The following is a 25,051-nucleotide window of genomic DNA, read 5'->3' on the forward strand; positions in this document are numbered from 1 at the left end:
GTGACCATAAATTCAATCAAATTCCCACCAAAGTAAGTGGGTGTTATTTATATAACAACACCCCTCCCCCGGGACTCGCACTACTTGAACAACCAAGCCGGATTATTCAGACAACCATACTTTAGATATTTGTGCAGGAGAAAGAAAACACGTGAAAAGATACAATTTAAGCAAATATTATTGTTTGACACCAGATACCACGTAATAGTACAAAATTTTTTTATACGATAAATTAATGCAAAATGGTTATCGCAGAATGGGTAGCCGTAATGATTAAAAAAAACCACCCAAAAACACACAACCTCTTCGCTAATGAAATGTGAGACTCGCGTCGGTGCCAAAAGAATATGTAGGGAACTTTACGCTCTGAAACTTACTTGTAAAGCGGTTGTTCTACAGCTGTTGACAATTCGTTTTGTGGTTCATACCCCGATGAAAAATAATAGGACAATCCTTAAACGACCCCCCCAAACCAAAAAACAAAAAAAAAACAAAAAAAAACAACAACAACAAAAAACAAACAAACCAAACCCCCCCCCTGCTGTTCCCCCAACACACACACACACAAAACAAACAAAATAAAAGATACAAAAACAAAAGAACAGCAGCAACAACATTGATCGAGAAGCATTACTGTCGAACGTTTAGAAATTTACGAAGCTCGTATTGCTGAAAACACACACATTTTGAGATAAAGCATCGCTTTATTACTAAAACACCAGGTGCGTGTCAATTCTACATTGGTCCATGATGTTATTAAAAAATCAATATTTGTTTCCTTAGTAGAAAAAAAGTATATTTTTTCGAGGTGATTTGTTGTTTGTTTTGTTTTTTTCTACGAATAAATTTATATTTTAAGTAAAGGTTTGTTTTCGACCTTTTATTGAAAACAATGATTTCTGACTTTGTCATATCGGTCGCGTGTTAATACGCAATAACTAGTGTTATTGATCCGTAGTCACAGCCATATTGTTGTCATATCTTAATCATATAACTGTTTGCCAGTGTAACATTCCAACCTGTTAGATACTAATTTTCTTATATTAACAATTTCGTCTTTAAAATATACTTTAAAGCCATGTACCTCATGTATATCCTGTCTTGTCGACTTTGTATCTTTATATTTATGCTATCAATCTCCACCCCACCCCCTCCCCTCTCTCTCTCTCTCTCTCTCTCTCTCTCTCTCTCTCTCTCTCTCTCTCTCTCTCTCTCTCTCTCTCTCTCTCTCTCTCTCTCTTTCCCGCCCTCTCTCTATTTCTATTGGTCTATCTCTGTCTTTGACGCTCCCTCACTCTCTGTCTCTCTGTGTCTCTATTCTATTTCTGTCTCTCGCTCTCTGTCAGCCCGTTTTTTTTGTCTATTTTTTCCGTGTTGTTGGTAATCCCATCCTCTCTCTCTCTCTCTCTCTCTCTCTCTCTCTCTCTCTCTCTCTCTCTCTCTCTCTCTCTCTCTCTCTCTCCGCCTCTCTCTCTCTCCCCTCTTCTCTCTCTCTCTCTCTCTCTCTCTCTCTCTCTGACGATGATCAGGGCATGCCACCAGTTGCGTCTTTCACAACAAAGTGTTCTTCTTAATACCAAGTTACCTAACGTATAGGTCTACAAATATGTCTAGAGCTCTGTATATGTTGTAGTATAAAATTATGGCATAGCGTCTTGCTACTGAACTGATACATGTGATATATACTTGTAATATATTCTTCAGATATATAGTAGAGATAATAGTTTTCAAAAACTAATCGAAATAATAAATAAATAAAGATAAATGTGTGTGTCGACATGCATACATATACATGTATTCATACATACATACATACATGCATACATGCTTACATGCATACATACATACCTTCACACATAGATACTTACACATACACACAAAGGCACACATACACACACAAACATACACACATGCACACATACACACACACACTCACACACACACACACACAAACACACATGCACACACAAATACACACACACACACACACATATACACACACATACACACGCACACACACAAGTATGAAACATTTTAAACATATTCTGAAATCTAGATATCTAACAGAAAGAAGTATTTATCATAGTAAACGTTTACACAACAAATTTCAAACTAAATGGGCTATGCATCATAATCTACTTAAGACATAGTCAGGCAATTACTGCTGAACAAATTATGAAATTTGTGATTATTATTTACTTTGGTGTTATATTAATATTTTATGACAGACAGCCATACCAGTCGTAGTCAAATAATTATTATGTTTTATATAATAATAATAATTCATTTGTGAAGTCTTATGATGTCTGCACTTCATGAATCACCTGTGTGCGTGTCGGTGAGCGTATGCGTAGTTATATGTGTATATTTGAAATTTGTTTATTGATGGGATGGGGGTGGGGTGGGGTGGTTGGTGGGTTGGTGGGTTTGTATAGTCAATTTAAAAAAAAACATTTTACATGTCTAGTCCAAAATTATAAACTATGAGAAATTGGGCTAAATAATATACAATCTTTTTTCTATCTGTATCATTAATATTCACACATACATGTATAACTTCGTGATAATAACAATTGTAAATACTGAATGAAAATTTCGATATGTATACCTAAATGATAATGTTTAATTTTGTATTGTAACTCTGTCACTTCATCCCTGTGGTTGGGACAGAAAACAAATGTAAACAGGGGGTTCTGTGAATAAATATTTTAAAATCCCACAAAAACCCCCACAAAAAAACAAAAAAAACACAAACACACACACACACACACACACACACACACACACACACACACACACACACACACACACACACACACACACACACACACACACAGTAGACATAGCGTGACACAAAACATCCAATCACAATTGCAGTGGACACCTGTTAAACAAATGATAGCTACCTTGTCTTCATCGTTATATTTATTGCCATTAACAGCGCACGGGGGAATCCCGCGATATACTGCTATATTAATTATTTGGTATGCTTGTTTATGGGCAAAGATAAGTTGACATGCGGTAGATAAATGAACATGTAAATAGACATACAAACGGGACAAAGGTAGTGGGTAAGAAAATAACTCCGCAGCAAAGAGTGCTCATCTGAGATGCTTTGGTCGAAGGTTCGAATCCACTCAGAAATACATTCTCTGATTTTACTTCTAATGAAGTCGTCAATAGTTTCAAATGATCATCTGTTTAACAATGATAGTGGTGGTTGTAATGGTTGTGGTGGTGGGAGGGTGGGGGGTTCCTCGCAGTAGTTTCAAATGATCATCTGTTTAACAATGATAGTGGTGGTAGTAATGGTTGTGGTGGTGGGAGGGTGGGGGGTTCCTCGCAGTAGTTTCAAATGATCATCTGTTTAACAATGATAGTGGTGGTAGTCATGGTTGTGGTGGTAGTAATGGTTGTGGTGGTGGGTGGGTGGGGGATTCCTCGCAGTAGTTTCAAATGATCATCTGTTTAACAATGATAGTGGTGGTAGTAATGGTTGTGGTGGTGGGAGGGTGGGGGGTTCCTCGCAATAGTTTCAAATGATCATCTGTTTAACAATGATAGTGGTGGTAGTCAGTCTGGTTGTGGTGGTAGTAATGGTTGTGGTGGTGGGTGGGTGGGGGATTCCTCGCAGTAGTTTCAAATGATCATCTGTTTAACAATGATAGTGGTGGTAGTAATGGTTGTGGTGGTGGGAGGGTGGGGGGTTCCTCGCAATAGTTTCAAATGATCATCTGTTTAACAATGTTAGTGGTGGTAGTCATGGTTGTGGTGGTAGTAATGGTTGTGGTGGTGGGTGGGTGGGGGATTCCTCGCAGTAGTTTCAAATGATCATCTGTTTAACAATGATAGTGGTGGTAGTAATGGTTGTGGTGGTGGTTGTGGCGGTGGTGGGTGGGTAGCGGGTTCCTCGCAATAGTTTCAAATGACCATCTGTTTAACAATGATAGTGGTGGTAGTAATGGTTGTGGTTGTGGTGGCGGTGGGTGGTGTGTGTGTGTGTGGGGGGGGGGGGGGGGGGGGGGGTTCCTCGCCCATTGTGTAAGTCACTTCCAAATGTTCTGGAACCGCCCGAGCATGTCGTTGACACCGATACTAAAATCACCACTGATTTGTACAAAACGAATTAAAAACCGTCTACCAATAATAAAAAAAGCCCACAAAAAAAGCTCTCTCAGCCAATGCTATGTTCACATATACCCGTTATCGACCCAAACCTAATATCGACCGTGGCCGTTAGGTTTGTTCCTCTCAACGTGACAATGTAATCGGCTCAGGAAGTAATATTACGTTGGCGCAACTTTAAAACAGGATACTTTCCCTGTAATGTTTATGGAACGACTAATAAGAAAAACTAACGCCAAGAAGAAGCAGTTCATTTTCTACTACGTTAAGGATTTGTCATGTTTGCACATTAATGAACCGTGTCGTCTCGCTAAGTACGGGGAGAGAGAATAAGTGTTCTTGTGATGTACTTGAAACTGAGTCGACCCAGGGAAACGGAGACGTCATAAGTGGAAAAACGAGTTGATGAATTGCGATCTCAAGAACAAAGCAAAAAAAAGGTTATAAAACAAAAATAATAAAATAAAATAAATACAAATAAAATAAAATAATGAAACATTAAGCATACTACTAAAATAGATATATAAAGTGGAAAATCGTGATTTGAAAAGAAAAAAAAATAGAGGAAAAATTGAAGACTAAATCTGATATTAAATGCAATAGATATATTTTGTGTATCGAGACTTCCGGCAGTAGAAAAACAAATACAGTAAGCAAAAACTACCAAAGAGAGATCGATTATGAAAGAAGGTGTGACGTCATACCCGGGTATGTTCTAAGCTTTTTCCTTCTTTTTTATATAAAAGTTAAGAAGCCATTATCATTCTTTTTTTTATTTATAATTAGGAATTTTTCAAAATTATTTTCGCAAGTGTTTCATGTACATATAAAAATGCACATGACGTGAATTACAAGAGCTATTTTAAAGATTCTATAATCAGTTGTAAGACTTATGTTAGGCCCCGACTACCAACTGCCAACAGAAAGTTGGTCAACTTATCGGTAGCGTTGTATTTCGCCAGCTCTCGACGTAGACGGGTGCACTCAGATTAACAACTAACAAAATCTGGACGGTCCCTCTAAACGAAATGTCAGCACATTGGTTTTAACCAGCACTTAGTGTGTGTGTGTGTGTGTGTGTGTGTGTGTGTGTGTGTGTGTGTGTGTGTGTGTGTGTGTGTGTGTATGTATGTATGTATGTATATATATATATATATATATATATATATATGAGCGGGAGTGCCAAGCGGAATTTATAAAACGAAACTTGGAAGTGTCATGCATTTTGTATGGCATTCCCTCAAATGTTCTAATTTATTTATTTAATTTTTTTTTTTTTTTCTATCACACGTTAAATATGATTGCAATCGCTACACAATCGGTGTTAATAACCTTCCGCGATGTCAATTACATTGACGCTGAATAACGCCAATATAGTCCATGAGCCAGTAGAGGTTAGCGGTATTATTTTGGGGAATAAGGCTCACAGTAATTTTGAGCAACGTTTGCATATCTACGGTTGGAAAATAAGTGGTAGCATTGGAATAGTGGTAGCTTTTGAGTATTATCACCCTTTTACTGACTCTACCATAAAACAATAATTTTAGAAATATGACCAACACGCGGTATAACAACCTATTTCAACCTAATGCTACTTTTTTCATTAAGCAGTCCTTGTCAGTGATATTTGTCACACCTGTGGTAATGTTAAAAAAACACTTTAAAAAACATTCAATAAAATTAAGTTGAAAATTATAGCAGTGGTAATACAGACATTGCAGTGCCTACGTTTTGTATAGTGCAATATTTCATATTCAGAAGAAAAAGATATACATCACTTAGTTTTAAAACGCTAATACAAATTTTGGAATACATAAAATTACAATTATTATTGCTATGTTATTGAGGAATCCAAATAATAGAACATATTTTATGTAATTTATATATTAAAATCACTAAAACAGAAAATGTTACCGCTCCCCCTAACGAAACAATACTTCTTCCTGACCTTTTAAAACAATTGTATTTTATTTCCCTATTGCTGTTGAAGAATACTCTCCTGACATCAAATAAATGTGTATAGTAACATGTTGTAATTATTGTAAACCCGTCTCGGCAGTGTACTGGTTAAGCTATAGGACTTGTGGGTAGTGGGTTCGAATCCCTTTGCCGACTCCAACCCAGAGCGAGTCTGACGACTCAGTGGGAATGTGTAAGGCCACTACATTGAATTATCTATCATTAATGACAGCCCAGATAGCTGAAGTGTATAACCAGGACAGTGTGCTTTAACCTTAATTGATCTACCTGAACCAGAAATCGATTGGTAGCATTTTTCGGACCACTATCATGCCAGACATCTTGAAATTCAAAATGGCCGTCATTTTCATATGTTTTGTTTATAAGTCTCCACTCCCATTTAACATAGAAACATATTTTTGGTGTCCATTAAACTATATTATGTCAGTGAATTCAAAAATAAATTTTTATTATTCATAAAATTATGATCACTCCCAGTTAACACTGAAAAATAATTTTAGTCTCAGTTTACATCTATGCGCTCAGTTGATTATTTTGTCTGATCTTGGCAGCTATTTTGAAATTAAAAATGGCTAATGTTTTATTTTGTCTGATCTTGGCAGCTATTTTGAAATTAAAAATGGCTAATATTTTAATATATTTATCAAATATTTCAACTCCCGGTTAACGTGGAAGCACACTTTTTTTTTGTCCGTGTTCATTTCTGTAGTTCATGTATTGGTTGATTACATTTATATAGTCATTCAATCATGGCAAGTATCTTGAAATTCAAAATGACCACCATTTTAATACGTAGCCTCAGATTACAGTTATCTTCCCATTTGGTTGTCCAAAATCCGGAAGTTTCACCGCGCAATTAGTCTGCTGTTTGACTGTGATTATTTCATGGCAGACAGCTATGAAGTGGCAACTGTTTGACTGAAGTGACAGGGGATAGCATGTAGTTTGTAAACATGTGTAACTTGCTGACATTGAAGACTTGTTTGTGGTAATTCCGGCCCATGCAAAAGTAGTGCTTTTTGTGTAAAATGGGTGTACTCCGGCCTGGTTTAGAGGGTGTGTCTGTTTAAACCAATATGCTGGAAGAAAGAGCTGGACAACAGGGGTTGTCCTTTTCAGGGTATGTGTCCCCCATGCAGGCAAAGGTACATACAAAACTTCACGGGCCTGCTGATATTAATAAAAATGTTATAGCCACTAAGGCTATATAGAAACATATAGCGAAATTAATTGTGGTCTGAGGCCGTTTGTTATATCTAAGCTCCCGGTTAACGTAGAAGCACAATTTTGTTGTCTATGTACATTTCAGTAGTCAATGTATCTAATTGTGTAGATTTATAGTCATCCAGTCATGGCAATCATCTCAAACTTTAAAATGGCAGCCACATGGCAAATTATAATGGCCACCAATTTTATCATTTGGCAAATCATTTTTTTCCTAGTGCACATGCAAAGAAAGGAACGTTTTATTTAACGACGCACTCAACACATTTTAATTACGGTTATATGGCGTCAGACATATGGTTAAGGACCACACAGATATTGAGAGGAAACGCGCTGTCGCCACTTCATGGGCTACTCTTTCCGATTAGCAGCAAGGGATCTTTTATATGCACCATTCCACAGACAGGATAGCACATCAGGTCAAATATATAATTTAAATGTTGCACCTAACAACTGTTATGTTTTATATTTTAGACTAATGAAATCAAGGAACACACCGATCGTAATTCATAATAGCATATTAGACATCTACGTCATCTGTAATAGTATGCATATTCTCGTCAACTTCTTGAAAGTACATCTACCTGAACACTTACTGACACCACAGTTGCATCAGACCAGTTCTACCACAGCCTCTGGTGCAGCGTGAGTCTCCAATAGTACAGACACAAATATACCAAACGCCTTGACCCCAACCATGTCTGCATGGATCAAGAATGTCTGGGTGTAGCATGAATACTGAGCTCAGATATTTGCTTGGAAATGTGCTCTTTGGGTATGCTGTTTCCATGTCCCAGACTTTGGTTTAGTGATGACTTCTTGGATGTCTTTCATCTCAAGAGCAGTTGCATCAGTTGTAGAAATTACCCTTATACTTGGTTCCATGCAGTAAAATCTTCACATTTTCACGGACAATTTTGTATGGTTCATCACCGATTCTAAACTGGCATCAGTGTTATCTGTGGAGCTTTGGTGAATATAATGAATTCTCTTTATTAATGTCCACCATCACTAATTTGAATCTATCTCTAGACACACTTCATTATTTAATGGTTGCAGTTTGATCTGGTTGTGACTTACATATACTTATTCGTGTATTGTGGTCTACCATGTAACCAGCTCGTCTTTGTCTTTACATAAATCCACCTCATTGCCTCGCCCGATTACTTCGCGAGTATGAGGAATCATGAGAATGTCTGCTTTTTTCTATGTACTAACACCTGTTGTACGATGGCCATTTTGAATTTCAAGATGGCTGCCTAGGTCATACAACAATTTTCTTTCTGTACCAATTCATTCACTCAGCTCATAAATATAAAGAGATATCTAATTTTTTGTTGTGGGTCAACTGAGAGTAAAACATATATACAAAGATATTTAAATGACGACCATTTTGAATTTCAGGATGGCGGTGATGTCCAAGTGTTATCAGCGAGTTCATTGACCTCCAATATGTAAATAGACACAAAAATTGTGTTTCTGTGTTAACTGTGAGTAAAAACATATGTAAAATACCCTAAAATGATGACTATTTTAAATTTCAAGACGGCTAATCTTGATCCAATGACCGAATTTTTTTTTGCTACAAATGGATTTCTAATTCTATTTAGCCTTAAGAATAATAATTTTAAAAAGTACATTTTACTGAATTGAGCAATAAAAAGAGAGAATTACATAACTCCCTGGACTGCACTATCACAGCCGCGACTGCCGCACGTTTGAAGCTGCTATAACAATTATAGTGACGTCAGAAGTGTGCCATACCAGCTTTCTTTGAATTATTATGACCCATGCAATAAAGATAGCTTTGGACAATACAATATTTATATCACTGTTCATTGTAGATCATCTAGGTAATAAACAACAACAACAACAACAACAACAACAACAATAATAATTATAATAATAATAATACTCATCATCATAATAAACTATTATTATTATTATTTGTTTAAAATGATTATTGTTTATTATGTAATACTGTATTATGCTATATATATATATATATATATATATATATATATATATATATATATATATATATATATATATATATATATATATATATATATATATGATATTGACGATACCGAAACACACTCTTATAATAACACACACAATGACACACACACACACACACACACACACACACACACACACACACACACATGCACGCGCGCAGAGTGGACTCTTGTCTAAACCAGATTCACTTGGTACCGATAAAATACACCGGTTTAGACAAAGTGCCGGTGTAGACAGAGTTCGTCCAGAGTTACGGTTCTTGCGATACAGTGATCAGAAAATACCAACGTAAATAAAACGTCATATTGACCAAAACGCTTGTGCTATGTGTAAGCCATCTGTGATGTATTACGTTAGCAGGACACGTGCACCATCAATCACCGTGCTGTATGATCCCAGATGACGTGGCCTCTTCATTTCGCCTCAGACCACAACGTGTGTGTACGTGTGTGTCGGGACTACATCTAGATTGCTTTCTTTACGGCTAATCTAGATTACGCTGATTTAGTCGCGATCGGTGACAACTTTTATTTCCGTATTTCGTCGATGACAAATATGACCGAACGTTAATCGGGTTTCGTACTAACAACATGGCGGGCTGTAGGCGGAAAGTCGGCGGTCCGCCTAAAGGCACGGTCACATGCTGCGACTAGAAGTAACTATACGTAGCATTTGATTTTTTTTTTTTACAATTTTACATATACCTAGACCAAAATATTATGATAAGAGACAGAAAACGAACAGGTGATTAGTGCATTTAATACACCGATGATAATAAACGAGATATCAGTTATTATCAAATTTATGTCCTGAGTGAAATAATTTTAGTTGTCACGAGTTTTTATTTTCTTATTTCCAGGGCTGGGGATTGCATTTTTTTGCCCCCTCCCCCCACCCCCTAACAACACAAATCGTTGCATCTGTTCAATAGAAGCAGATTACTTCGCAAAAAAGAAACACAACCCCCCCCCCCCCCCCAAAAAAAAAAAGAAAAAAAAAAAAAGAAAAAAAAAAAGATCCCCAATGAAACACACAAAACCTCGTTTTAAGGGCGAAGTACTTTTGCTATACCTTTTGTTTTCTCTACCCCACCCTACTAGGTGCCGAATATGTGGCAAAAGAAAGAAAAATAAATGCATTTCGTCCACATAATTTATTTTTTATTGATTATGAACTACGTAATAAATAATATACATTTCATTTGATATATCTGTCGTGAAATATTGGTTGAAACTGGGAGTTGGGGGAATTCATCAACTTCATAACAAAAATAAAAATGCCAGTGAATACGTGTGTGCGTGTGCGTGTCTGTCTGTGTATGTATGTGTGTGTTGGGGGAGAGGCTTGGGTTGTTGGGGGGATGGAGGATGACTGCTTAATGGAGTCTCCAATGCTAATACTATTCTCAGACTACCAACTGCCAGCAGAAAGTTGTCCAACTTTCTGCTGTCACGACTTCTACGACTGTCTGAGCGCTCTTACAACTGGATTCTCATCGTATATCCCATTAGTTGTTAATCTGAGCGCACCAGTCGTAAGTCGGGACTTGGGGAAAGTACAAAGTAAACGTCGACTTGGCCAACTTTCTGCTTGCAGTTGGTAGTCTTTCACTAGCATAAGATTAATTATTTTTCACACCCCATTCCTCCACTCTCACTGACCCCCGTGATGGATCGCGTTTGATGGAATCTGAGTCTGATATTAATTATTTGTTTAAGCTGGAATATCCCCGCGTGTAACGTCTAGACTTGATTAGATGTCCAACTTATTGTTTATTCCATCTCACCGGATATAGCCGCGATGCCGATTGTGAAATCCATCACGCCTCTTTAGTTTACAGTGAACAAAAAATGTTCTCACCGAGGACATGTTTTCGTGTTGCATATAGATATATAGATAACAACGACAACAACAACAACAACAGCAATAATAAAGCAATAAATAAATAAATAAATAAATAATTTAAATAAAATAAAATAAAAACAATATTAATTATAATAACAACAACAACAACAATAACAATAACAACAACAATAATAATAATAATAATAACAACAACAATAGTATAAATTTGTAAAGTACACCGAATATTCATTTTCGTACAAAGAGAACGTGAATGTGTCTTGGTGTGTGTGTGTGTGTGTGTGTGTGTGTGTGTGTGTGTGTGTGTGTGTGTGTGTGTGTGTGTGTGTGTGTGTGTGTGTGTGCAGTCATTAAACAAACAATAAATTAATCAGTGTCATTTATTTTATATATAGGGACTATGTATAGGGTATATGCATTTTGCATTTACCATTAAATATTCCAAAAAACCCACCCCAGCAAACCAAACAAACAACTAAAGATAATAATAAAAAAAAAAAAAAAAAAAAGAGAAAACAAAACCAAAGCCCCCAACAAAAAACAAAAAACAAAAAAACACACCCAAAAATAACAAACAAACAAACAAAACAAAACAAAACAAAACCACAAACTCGACAAACTAAAACCAAACAAACCCAACCACTCCTACTCACCGATAAAAAGAAAACAAATAATAAAAACACCAAGAAAAAGAAATAAGAAAAAACAACACACGCACAAAACAAACACATATCAGTTAAAAATATCCAATTTTATAATAGCAACTCTTTCTTATACAAATACAGAACGCAGATCCCTATCCGTAGACGATCATTGTCGTAAGTGTTATCGATTTAGTTCACACGAATACATTTTGAGAAGAAATTCAATGCCTTAAGTTAATGATAATCGACAGAACAGAATTAATTTTCTTTGTGAAATGTTATCAAAACATGTCCACGTAATACTAAAGTTGCACGTTTCGGTTTCTTAGACTTACTCTATTCAAATACTATTATTGGGCAAGCTGGTGAATTATTGGGAAATATATATAGCCGATTGAGATAAAACACTCGCATTCGGTTTCATCAATAACATACAAATCGTCGATAGAGGGAGGAATTTCAACACAAAGACATATACATAACGGTAGACGGTGTAGAAGAAAGAGGCAACCGGTCTCAGTGGTGTTCACGTGGTTAAGCCAACCGACACAAGCAGGTACGGCACTGGCTCGGTGGCGTAGTTGTTAGGCCATCGGACTACAGGCTGGTAGGTACAGGGTTCGCAGCCCGGTATCGGCTCCAACCCAGAGCGAGTTCTTAAAGGGACATACCCTAGTTTCAGCGCATGAAAATTAACACTAAGTTTGTTTAATCTACAAACCTGTAACCCATTTGGATAATGTTACAATAGATTGTTACCTCTCAGACGCACGTGCGTTTTTAGAAATATTAAAAATGCATTTTGTGATATTAAAAACACCAGGATAACCAAAAACACATCGAATGTACAGAAATCGATAATTCAAACAATAAAATCTAAGTAAAGTATGATTTCAGTTATCAAAAACAGCTCTAATCGTAAAAAAACAAACAATGCCATAGTGTTTAAAACCTAGGGTATGTCCCTTTAACGACTCATTGGGTAGGTGTAAGACCACTACACCATCTTCTCTCTCACTAACCACTAACAACTAACACACTATCCTGGACAGACATTCCAGATAGCTGAGGTGTGTGCCCAGGACAGCGTGATTGAACTTTTATTGGATATAAGCACGAAAATAAGTTGAAGTGAATGAATTAACGGAGGAAAGAAATGTTTTATTTAACTACATAATCAAAATTAGTGGTTTGTGTTTGTTTGTTTGTTTGTTTGTTGTTTTTGTTTTCAATCTATGGTTATGTGGCTTCGGACATACGACCAACAGTGGCGGATCCAGAAGATCCATTTAGGAGGGGCCCCATTGACATGAGCCGGAATGCCAGTGGAACTTTGGGGGGTGGGGTGGAGGGGATCTTAATTAAATTTTTTTTATTAATATATATAATAAAATTATAACTGTCGCAAACTTTAGGGTGGCCCGGGCCCCTGCCTCCCTCCCCCCCCCCCCCGATCCACCTCTGACCAATGACCACATAGGTAATGAGATAAGAATGATGCTGATGTTTTGCCACGAGCTGTTTCCTTCTATTAGCAGCAACACTTATTTTTATACACCATATCACAGGCATGGTATTACATACCACAGCTTTTGCTGCACCAGTTGTGAAACGCTGGTTTGAAAGAGAAATACCTATATTTTATACGTGCGCATTAGCTATGGGCCACGTCACTCCATACGGTTATTTGGTCTCTAGTGCTAGGCTCAGACTACCAACTGCCAACAACTTTCTGCTGTCACGACTTCTACGACTGTCCAGTTGCTTGTCTGGGCGCTCTTACAACTCGATTCTCGTCGTATAACCCATAATGTTAGGCTCAGACTACCAACCGTCAGCAACTTTCTGCTGTCACGACTTCTGCTGCTGTCACAACTTCTACGACTGTCCAGTTGCTAGTCTGGACGTTCTTACAGCTCGATTTTCGTCGTATAACCTATTGGACGGCAATCTGAGCACACCCGTCGTAAGTCGAGAGATGGGAAATTAAAACACAGCCGTGCTGGGAAGGAAGGAAATGCTTTATTTAACGACGCACTCAACACATTTCATAAATTTACGGTTATACGGCGTCAGACATATGGTCAAGGACCACACAGATATTGACAGAGGAAACCCACTGTCGCCACTTCATGGTCTACTCTTTTCGATTAGCAGCAAGGGATTTTTTATATGCACAAACAGATTAGTACATACCACGGCTTTTGATATGCCAGTCGTTGTGCATTGCCTGGAACGAGAAATAGCCCAATGGGCCCGCCGGCGGGTATCGATCCAAGATAAGGCTGGTAGGTACAGGGTTCGCAGCCCAGTACTGGCTCCCACCCAGGACGGCTTTTAATAACCCAGTGGGTAAGTTTAAAACCACTACACCCTCTTCACCTCTCACTAACAACTAATTACTAACCCACTGTCCTGGACAGACAGCCAAGATATCTGAGGTGTATACCCAGGACATTGTGCTTGAACTTTTATTGGATATAAACACGAAAATAAGTTGAAGTGAATGAATTAACGGAGGAAAGAAATGTTTTATTTAACTACATAATCAAAATTAGTGGTTTGTTGTTTTTGTTTTCAATCTATGGTTATGTGGCTTCGGACATACGACCAACAGTGGCGGATCCAGAAGATCCATTTAGGAGGGGCCCCGATGACATGAGGCGGAATGCCAGTGGAACGTTGGGGAATGTTTGGAGGAAATCGTAAAAAAACAAAAAAAAAACAATTAATATATATAATAAAATTATAACTGTCGCAAAAATTAAGGGGGCCCGGGCCCCAGCGGCCCCCCCCCCCCCCCACACACACACACACCTAGATCCGCCTCTGACCAGTGGCGACATAGGTAATGAGAGAAGAATGATGCTGATGTTTTGCCATGAGCTGCCCCTTCTATTAGCAGCAACACTTATTTTTATACACCATATCACAGGCATGGTAGTACACACCACAGCTTTTGCTGCACCAGTTGTGAAACGCTGGCTTGAAAGAGAAATACCTCTATTGTATACGTGCGCATTAGCTCTGGGTCACGTCACTCCACACGGTTATTTGGTCTCTAGTGCTAGGTTCAGACTACCAACTGCCAACAACTTTCTGCTGTCACGACTTCTACGACTGTCCAGTTGCTTGTCTGGGCGCTCTTACAACTCGATTCTCGTCGTATAACCCATAATGTTAGACTTAAACTACCAACTGTCAGCAACTTTCTGCTGTCACGACTTCTGCTGCTGTCACGACTTCTACGACTGTCCAATTGCTTGTCTGGGCGCTCTTACAACTCGATTCTCGTCGTATAACCCATAATGTTAGGCTTAGACTACCAACTGTCAGCAACTTTCTGCTGTCACAACTTCTACTGCTGTCACGACTTCTACGACTGTCCAGTTGCTAGTCTGGACGTTCTTACAGATCGATTTTCGTCGTATAACCTATTGGACGGCAATCTGAGCACACCCGTCGTAAGTCGAGAGATGGGAAATTAAAACACAGCCGTGCTGGGAAGAAAGCTTTATTTAACAACACACTGAACACTTTTTATAAATTTACGGTTATACGGCGTCAGACATATGGTCCAGGACCACACAGATATTGACAGAGGAAACCCGCTGTCGCCACTTCATGGTCTACTCTTTTCGATTAGCAGCAAGGGATTTTTTATATGCACAAACAGATTAGTACATACCACGGCTTTTGATATGCCAGTCGTTGTGCATTGCCTGGAACGAGAAATAGCCCAATGGGCCCGCCGGCGGGTATCGATCCAAGATAAGGCTGGTAGGTACAGGGTTCGCAGCCCAGTACTGGCTCCCACCCAGAACGGCTTTTAATAACCCAGTGGGTAAGTTTAAAACCACTACACCCTCTTCACCTCTCACTAACAACTAATTACTAACCCACTGTCCTGGACAGACAGCCAAGATATCTGAGGTGTATACCCAGGACATTGTGCTTGAACTTTTATTGGATATAAACACGAAAATAAGTTGAAGTGAATGAATTAACGGAGGAAAGAAATGTTTTATTTAACTACATAATCAAAATTAGTGGTTTGTTGTTTTTGTTTTCAATCTATGGTTATGTGGCTTCGGACATACGACCAACAGTGGCGGATCCAGAAGATCCATTTAGGAGGGGCCCCGATGACATGAGGCGGAATGCCAGTGGAACGTTGGGGAATGTTTGGAGGAAATCGTAAAAAAACAACAAAAAAACAATTAATATATATAATAAAATTATAACTGTCGCAAAAATTAAGGGGGCCCGGGCCCCAGCGGCCCCCCCCCCCCACACACACACACCTAGATCCGCCTCTGACCAGTGGCGACATAGGTAATGAGAGAAGAATGATGCTGATGTTTTGCCATGAGCTGCCCCTTCTATTAGCAGCAACACTTATTTTTATACACCATATCACAGGCATGGTAGTACACACCACAGCTTTTGCTGCACCAGTTGTGAAACGCTGGCTTGAAAGAGAAATACCTCTATTGTATACGTGCGCATTAGCTCTGGGTCACGTCACTCCACACGGTTATTTGGTCTCTAGTGCTAGGTTCAGACTACCAACTGCCAACAACTTTCTGCTGTCACGACTTCTACGACTGTCCAGTTGCTTGTCTGGGCGCTCTTACAACTCGATTCTCGTCGTATAACCCATAATGTTAGACTTAAACTACCAACTGTCAGCAACTTTCTGCTGTCACGACTTCTGCTGCTGTCACGACTTCTACGACTGTCCAATTGCTTGTCTGGGCGCTCTTACAACTCGATTCTCGTCGTATAACCCATAATGTTAGGCTTAGACTACCAACTGTCAGCAACTTTCTGCTGTCACAACTTCTACTGCTGTCACGACTTCTACGACTGTCCAGTTGCTAGTCTGGACGTTCTTACAGATCGATTTTCGTCGTATAACCTATTGGACGGCAATCTGAGCACACCCGTCGTAAGTCGAGAGATGGGAAATTAAAACACAGCCGTGCTGGGAAGAAAGCTTTATTTAACAACACACTGAACACTTTTTATAAATTTACGGTTATACGGCGTCAGACATATGGTCCAGGACCACACAGATATTGACAGAGGAAACCCGCTGTCGCCACTTCATGGTCTACTCTTTTCGATTAGCAGCAAGGGATTTTTTATATGCACAAACAGATTAGTACATACCACGGCTTTTGATATGCCAGTCGTTGTGCATTGCCTGGAACGAGAAATAGCCCAATGGGCCCGCCGGCGGGTATCGATCCAAGATAAGGCTGGTAGGTACAGGGTTCGCAGCCCAGTACTGGCTCCCACCCAGAACGGCTTTTAATAACCCAGTGGGTAAGTTTAAAACCACTACACCCTCTTCACCTCTCACTAACAACTAATTACTAACCCACTGTCCTGGACAGACAGCCAAGATATCTGAGGTGTATACCCAGGACATTGTGCTTGAACTTTTATTGGATATAAACACGAAAATAAGTTGAAGTGAATGAATTAACGGAGGAAAGAAATGTTTTATTTAACTACATAATCAAAATTAGTGGGTTGTTGTTTTTGTTTTCAATCTATGGTTATGTGGCTTCGGACATACGACCAACAGTGGCGGATCCAGAAGATCCATTTAGGAGGGGCCCCGATGACATGAGGCGGAATGCCAGTGGAACGTTGGGTAATGTTTGGAGGAAATCGTAAAAAAACACCAAAAAAACAATTAATATATATAATAAAATTATAACTGTCGCAAAAATTAAGGGGGCCCGGGCCCCAGCGCCCCCCCCCCCCCCACACACACACCTAGATCCGCCTCTGACCAGTGGCGACATAGGTAATGAGAGAAGAATGATGCTGATGTTTTGCCATGTGCTGTCACGACTTCTACGACTGTCCAGTTGCTAGTCTGGACGTTCTTACAGCTCGATTTTCGTCGTATAACCTATTGGACGGCGATCTGAGCACACCCGTCGTAAGTCGAGAGATGGGAAATTAAAACACAGCCGTGCTGGGAAGGAAGGAAATGCTTTATTTAACGACGCACTCAACACATTTCATAAATTACGGTTATACGGCGTCAGACATATGGTCAAGGACCACACAGATATTGACAGAGGAAACCCGCTGTCGCCACTTCATGGGCTACTCTTTCCGATTAGCAGCAAGGGATCTTTTATATGTACCATACCACGGCCTTTGATATGCCAGTCGTGGTACACTGGCTGGAACGAAAATTACCTTAATGGGCCCACCGACGGGGATCGATCCAAGACCGACCGCGCATCAAGCGAGCGCTTTACCGCTGGGCTACGTCCTGCACCCCCCCCCCCCCCCCAACTGTGCTGGGATGTCGTTAAATATTCATTCATTCACCCATTCGTTCATTCCAGTATATGATGCTAAATATAAGACGGATGATGCATGTGCTAGGCGAGGAGCGGTGGTTTGAACGCGATAATTCAACACGTCTGTCCATAAACGGTGATCGATCCTAGGGCCCATCACCCCTAGGGCAAGCGCTCCACAACTAAGCTTCACCACGCTAAAATTTAAGACGTAAAATATTTGCTAACTGCCCACAACAAAATCCATGATCCATTAAACCGAAACTGTATCCCAAGCGTTTACAGCCTGTAAACTGTGTACACCTATACCCATTACACGATACGCTGCGATCGAACGCCAGTCAATGCGCAATCAATTATCTCCCTTGTATTAAATAACCACGTCTGATACTGTTTCCAGATTTAGATTGTGCACGCATTGATGACCCGAGGGACTGAAGCTGTCCCTCTGGCGGGCGAAAATTGGTCACATGCGGCTGGGTCTGTTGCCATTCTGGGCTTGGCCAGTCTTCACAATAGACTGTTCCCAGCAAGAAATCTCATTAGTAGTTTAAAAAACCCACTGACAGTTGGCTAATCCGTTTCAAGGTGCCTGAGGGTCCGTTCGTATTAATTCGACGTGTGTAATACACACGGTTTTGGGGGTTTTCTCTCTCCAGGATTCCTAATGAAACCTAAACATTTTCTTTCCCTTTTCTTTTAAAATCGTTTTTCTCAATTCGGTTGTTAGTCATTATGACTGGGTACTCGTATTGTGATCCATTAGCATTTTGCTTTTAACATCGCCTGAATAAATTTGGGCAGTGATTCCAAATGACTAGTAAGAGGTAGCCATGTTTGTTTCTTTGTTCTTGTTCCGGTGTCATACATTCGTTCATGCTTACGTTCTTCCACGCTTACGTTCGTTCGTTCGTTCATTCATTCGTTCTTTCGTTCGTTTGTTCCCTCGTCCGTTCGTTCATTCATTCATCCTGCAAATGGTTTCTTCACTGTGGAAAAACGCATTAGGTTGATAGGAGGTGCTGTGAAAACAAAGTATTTTGGGGGCAATTTCACAACAGTATTACACAATTACATAACAGTATATTTATTCATTATTAAAGAAAGAACTCTTTGGCACTAGCACATATTTGATCAACCCTTAAGCTGGAAGTATCACATCAAGGAACATACATTGTGTAATTAATATTTTAAGACAATTCCTTGATCAAAACTGTCTATATATTTGCTACAATCCATTTATCTTCACTAACATTAACTAGTTAATGTTCAACAATATGGGTGCAGTATCCCAAAATAACCCTAGACAAATTACAAAAATAAATTCACAACCAAGCGGTAAGACTAATTATTTATATTGTCAAAGGTATGTCTGCTACAGAAATTCTTAATGAGCTAAAATAGTTAAATATAAAAATTATGATAAACATTCACGACAGTATTATAATGTACACCCCCTAAAAACAACAACAAAAAACAACAGCAACAAACAAACAAAAAACAAAAACAAAAACAAAAACAAATAAACAAAAAACTAAACTAGAAAACTTCAAACAAGAACCCCCCCCCAAAAAAAAATAACAATAACAAAAAACAACAACACAAAAACAAACAAACAACAACAACAAAATAACAACACCAAAAACCCACGCTTATCTGCACAATTCATAAACGTTTCTCCAATCATTCTGCTCACATATAAATCCACAACAAAAGACCATCATCCCAAACATGTTTTGTACATATCCAATCCGAGACAGAATGTTTTTTTATTGAAGACGTTTTGTACTTGCAGGAGCATACTTGTGGAATTTGCTCAATAGTAATATCAAAAATGAACCACTTGTTGCCTTCTTGAAACAAAAATACATACAATCATATGCCAAAGAGTCACAAGGTTAGTTTATAACCCAATGTAACATTTAGCTACCATTAATGCTGTTTAACTTAGAACATACTATTTGACTGATCACCCCAGTTTGTATATCATATTAAGTATGTCTGATGTCTTGCATGCATGTATTATAATTAGGGTTAGGGAGAATAGTGCTTTTGAATGTATGTTTTTGATTGAAAACATATTTCATTGCATATAATATAACACACACAGAGAGAGAGAGAGAGAGAGAGAGAGAGAGAGAGAGAGAGAGAGAGAGAGAGAGAGAGAGAGAGAGAGAGAGAGAGAGAGAGAGAGAGAGAGACGTGTGTGTGTATATATATATATATATATATATATATATATATATATATATATATATAACAAAATTACATTTTGAAAAAATATAATAATAAAACTACTACCAACAGTTCAGTTATTTAATAATTACATGTTTCGGCATATTGCCTTTTTCAAATTAACAATAAGATGACGTAACGTCATCCTGACGTCATTCTCATCCTGACGTCATTGAGACAAACAGATTATTTTTTATACACTCATTTCCATTATTGTAATATTGTTTTATCAATTTGTACAGGATCTGCGTAGATACAACAGTAGTCTAAAAACAGCAGGTTAATGCATTGAAAAGTAGCCGTCAAAACAGACATTAGACCACTAACTGAACGTATTGAAATTTTAAAGAACAATGTCACATTTTAAATAGAAAAAGGTAATAATAAGTGTATAAATGCATTTTATAGCAATTTGTTAAATTACTATAAAGACAAGATTATTTAATTAATTATGGAACATGGAAACACAAAGTAATGTCACTGTACTACATTGGATATTTATAACGTTACTGAATGCCTAAGATGTTTACATGAAATATAACGTTATCATTAAGGCCATGTGGCGTTTTGGTTCTCAGTTCGTGTATCCAAAAAGTTTCTCTAACTAGTCGATGATGTTCATCACTGCTAAATACTTGTTCAATAGGCATAAAAGAAAAGTTAGATATGGAATGATAATTCGTATTAAAGTGGGTATTAACCAACGTAGATTTGCTAGGATATAAATTGATGTCGCTACGATGTCCATTCATACGTAAAGACATCTTACCCCCTGTTTGTCCTACATATTGCATACTACATTTTGTGCAAGTGATAAGATAAATTACGTTTGAAGAACAGCATGTCATAGTATGTTTTATGGGATAAACGCGTCCAGTTTGACTGCTTTCAAAGTGCGTTTTTTCTTCAAGGAATTTGTCATTTTTACATTTACTTTTACCACATTTTAATGCAGAGTGCTTTTTATTATCATCATTAGATTGTAGTTTAGAATGAACAAGCATGTCTTTAAGATTATGTGGTCTTTTAAAAGCAACAATTGGTTTACTTTGTGCTAGTATGTTGAGTTTACTTGACTGTTCGAGAATTCCCCAATATCTGTGTAATATATGGCCAATATTTGGTAGGCATGGGTTGTATGTTACGACAAAAGGTATCATTGTTTTTTGTTCAGACGTAGATGCAGGAGATTCGATATGTTTTTCTTTGGGTCCAATTGATGTTTTTTTCTATAGCATTATTTACAATGGCAGGAGGGTAAAGTCTATTCAAGAAGTGTTTTTTCAAACTATTTAGTTCAGTTTCTAACGTGTCACTGTTTGAAATGATTCTGGTGTACCTTTTAGCTTGACTGAAAGGAATTCCTTTTTTACATGCCTTGGGGTGAGCTGATTTGAAATGTAAATATTGGTGTGTGTTTGTTACTTTTGTGTGAACAGTTGATGAAAAAGACCCACTATCTGTTTTAATGACATCGACATCTAAAAATGTAACTTTATTCCTTGAATATGTGTATGTAAATTGAATGGTAGGGTGCTGTTGATTGGCAGATTCAATGAATTTATTAAGATCTTGTTCAGAATGGTCCCAAATAAAAAATATGTCATCTATATATCTAAGCCAAAGTAGCGGCGATCTAACACATTTGCTCAGCAGAACTTTTTCAAAACAACCCATAAATAAATTAGCATAACTTGGGGCCATTCTTGTACCCATTGCAGTGCCTTGCATTTGGATAAAGTTTTCACCATTAAATTGAAAATTATTTGATTCTAATATTGTTGCAACTAGTTTACTAATTGTTTTAATGGGTATGTTGGAGTTGTAATTATCACCAGTTAGAGTTCTTTCTATTGCTTCAATCCCTTCGTTGTGAGGAATGTTTGTATATAAAGATGAAACGTCCATAGTTAGAGGAATGATTCTTTGGATACATTTGGTGTATTACGCAATTTTGTAAGAAAGTCCGATGTGTCACGTACATATGAGTCTAATTTTTCGACGTGTGGCTTCAGAATGTCATCTATGAGACACGAAATACGTTCTGTTGGTGAATTACATCCGGATATGATTGGGCGTCCTGGATATCCAAGAGGGAGGTCTTTATTAACAGTTTTGTGTACTTTAGGTAAAATGTAGAACTGTGGAGTCTGACGTTCCTCGTGTTTTAAACATTTAAATACATCCTCTGTAATTTCTTGATTATTGCGCATTTGATGTATTATTTTGTTAACAGTTTTTATATGAGCCTCAGTTAAGTCTGTTTCTGTTTTTTTTGTAAAATCGCTTGTCTGACAGCTGTCTCTTGACTTCTGCAATATAACTGTCTTTGTTCATAATTACAATGGTAGAACTTTTGTCGGCTTTTTTTTATGACTATTGAGTCATCCATTATTAGTTTCCTTAGAGCCTTCCTTTCACTTTTTGATATATTTCCAAAATGTTTCTTTTTGTTATTTTCTTTCAATATGCTTTGTGTTATAATGTGTATGAAGATGTCAAGACATTGGTCTCTTCCGGGAGGTGGTGTCCAACTTGAATGTGGCCTAAACTTGGAAAATAATAGTTTGTATTTGTCATTATTAGCATCATCATCATTAGTAATATGTGTTTTTTTGCCAAAATATTCTATTAACCGTAAACGTCTACAGAATTTGAATATATCACCCGCTAAAATATTTTGGTTAGCGGGTTTTGGAGTTGGACAAAATGACAATCCTTTTCCTAAAAGTTTGTACTCTATATCGTTTAGTTTTTTGTTGGAAATGTTAATTATGTTCTTCTTTGCCATTTTGATTTCGTCATGTTTGCGTTTAATACGTTTCCATTTCGCCCGGTTTTTGGTGGAGATAAATCTGCGATTTCTACTAACCTTGTTTGTTTGATTAGGGTTTTGTTTATGTGTGCTACTATCTCGTCCTTCGTCTGCATCCGATTTATCGGTTTCAGATTGTTGTTTCTTTTTCTGGGAAGAACTGTTTTCCACTCCGACCCATTTTGTTCGTTTTTTTTAACATTGTGTGATGTTTTAACATTCCTATTTTTGTTGTTTGTTGCCTTCTCCTTCTCTTTAGATTGCAGCTTTGCTGGTGTGCCATTTTTGTTAGTTAAGCAATTACGTTCTGGTACATTTCTTTTGACGATTTGCGAATACAGCAATGGCGTTCCAGAGTTAGCATCAGTAGGTTTCTGGGGAAAACCACTTTTATTCTTCAATATGTGTGTTTGATCGACTTGGGTTTTTTGTTTTTTGTTATCCTCGTTATTTGTTGATGTCTTTCCATCATCTTTGCTTTTTGGTTGTTTGGATAACATGCCTGTAAACTTCTTTTCTTTACGTGAAATCAGTTTGTTCCTTTCATGTTGTACTTTGTATTTTATGTTATTGTCAATCATGAACATTGTTTTCTTGTCGTTGTTTAAATCTTTTAAGATTGTTTCATGGAGCATGGTTATGTCTTTTTCAAGCGTTTGTACACGTAGGCAATGATATTGTGCGATTGTTTTGATAATTGTTAATGACGCTTCTTCCAAAGTTTTCTCAATTGCTTGGACAAATCTTGAAGATTGTTCGTTAATGTGTAAACTTGATGGTAATTTTACTTTTAAGCCTTTCGGAATAATGGAAGCTTCAATATATTTATCAAGGTACTCACTGTGGAGGTGATGTTTTAGCTGCTTATTGACTAATTGTAATAGTTCCTGTTCCGTATTGAAAGTATTTCTGTTTGTCATGGTATAAATAAGAAAAATAACCTGTAGAACTGGATCTGAAGATACGATTATGGTAGTAATTAGTCTTCTAATGAAGTCGAATTATAACAAAATTACATTTTGAAAAAATATAATAATAAAACTACTACCAACAGTTCAGTTATTTAATAATTACATGTTTCGGCATATTGCCTTTTTCAAATTAACAATAAGATGACGTAACGTCATCCTGACGTCATTCTCATCCTGACGTCATTGATTATTTTTTATACACTCATTTCCATTATTGTAATATTGTTTTATCAATTTGTACAGGATCTGCGTAGATACAACAGTAGTCTAAAAACAGCAGGTTAATGCATTGAAAAGTAGCCGTCAAAACAGACATTAGACCACTAACTGAACGTATATGTGTGTGTGTGTGTGTGTGTGTGTGTGTGTGTGTGTGTGTGTGTGTGTGTGTGTGTGTGTGTGTGTGTGTGTGCATACACACACACACACACAATGTGTTAACTGTTTGAGTAGGCCATACGGGAGACCACTCTATTTGTATGTATCACCTTCTTTAAATAACAAAACAAATATTATTAAAATAGGGAATAGGGAATAACTGGTTACTGTCTTAAGATATCGGCTTTAACTTGCGAAGGTTAGAATGGCGAATGCCACGAGGCTCTGCTGAGCTCAGCTGCATTCGCCATTCGACCTGAGCAGGATAAAGCCGATATCTTAAGACAGTTACCAGTTATTTCTTTTATCCTGCAATCCTACGGGAATCATCGAAAAATCATTATCTATTCCATGTTTATATACGCAAATCAAGGATCACCAACTTAGCAAGGCTTTTGACGTCATACAAGATACATGACGTCATTCTTTGTTCGACGCTAGCCACATTCTGCAACATTCAAA

The 25,051-nt window shown here is 37.8% G+C and overlaps 1 long non-coding RNA gene across 1 annotated transcript in view; it reads left to right on the top strand.

Moving 5' to 3' along the window:
- The window catches only part of LOC121385262, a 74,087-nt gene that overhangs the window by 47,370 nt on the left and 1,666 nt on the right, over nucleotides 1-25,051 (top strand). The window contains exon 2 of the long non-coding RNA XR_005959518.1: nucleotides 8,734-8,819. This is a non-coding gene — a long non-coding RNA (uncharacterized LOC121385262). The remainder of the gene's footprint in view (nucleotides 1-8,733; nucleotides 8,820-25,051) is intronic.

The sequence above is a fragment of the Gigantopelta aegis genome, chromosome 11 (genome assembly GCF_016097555.1).
Source record: "Gigantopelta aegis isolate Gae_Host chromosome 11, Gae_host_genome, whole genome shotgun sequence".
NCBI classification, from domain to species: Eukaryota; Metazoa; Mollusca; class Gastropoda; order Neomphalida; family Peltospiridae; genus Gigantopelta; species Gigantopelta aegis.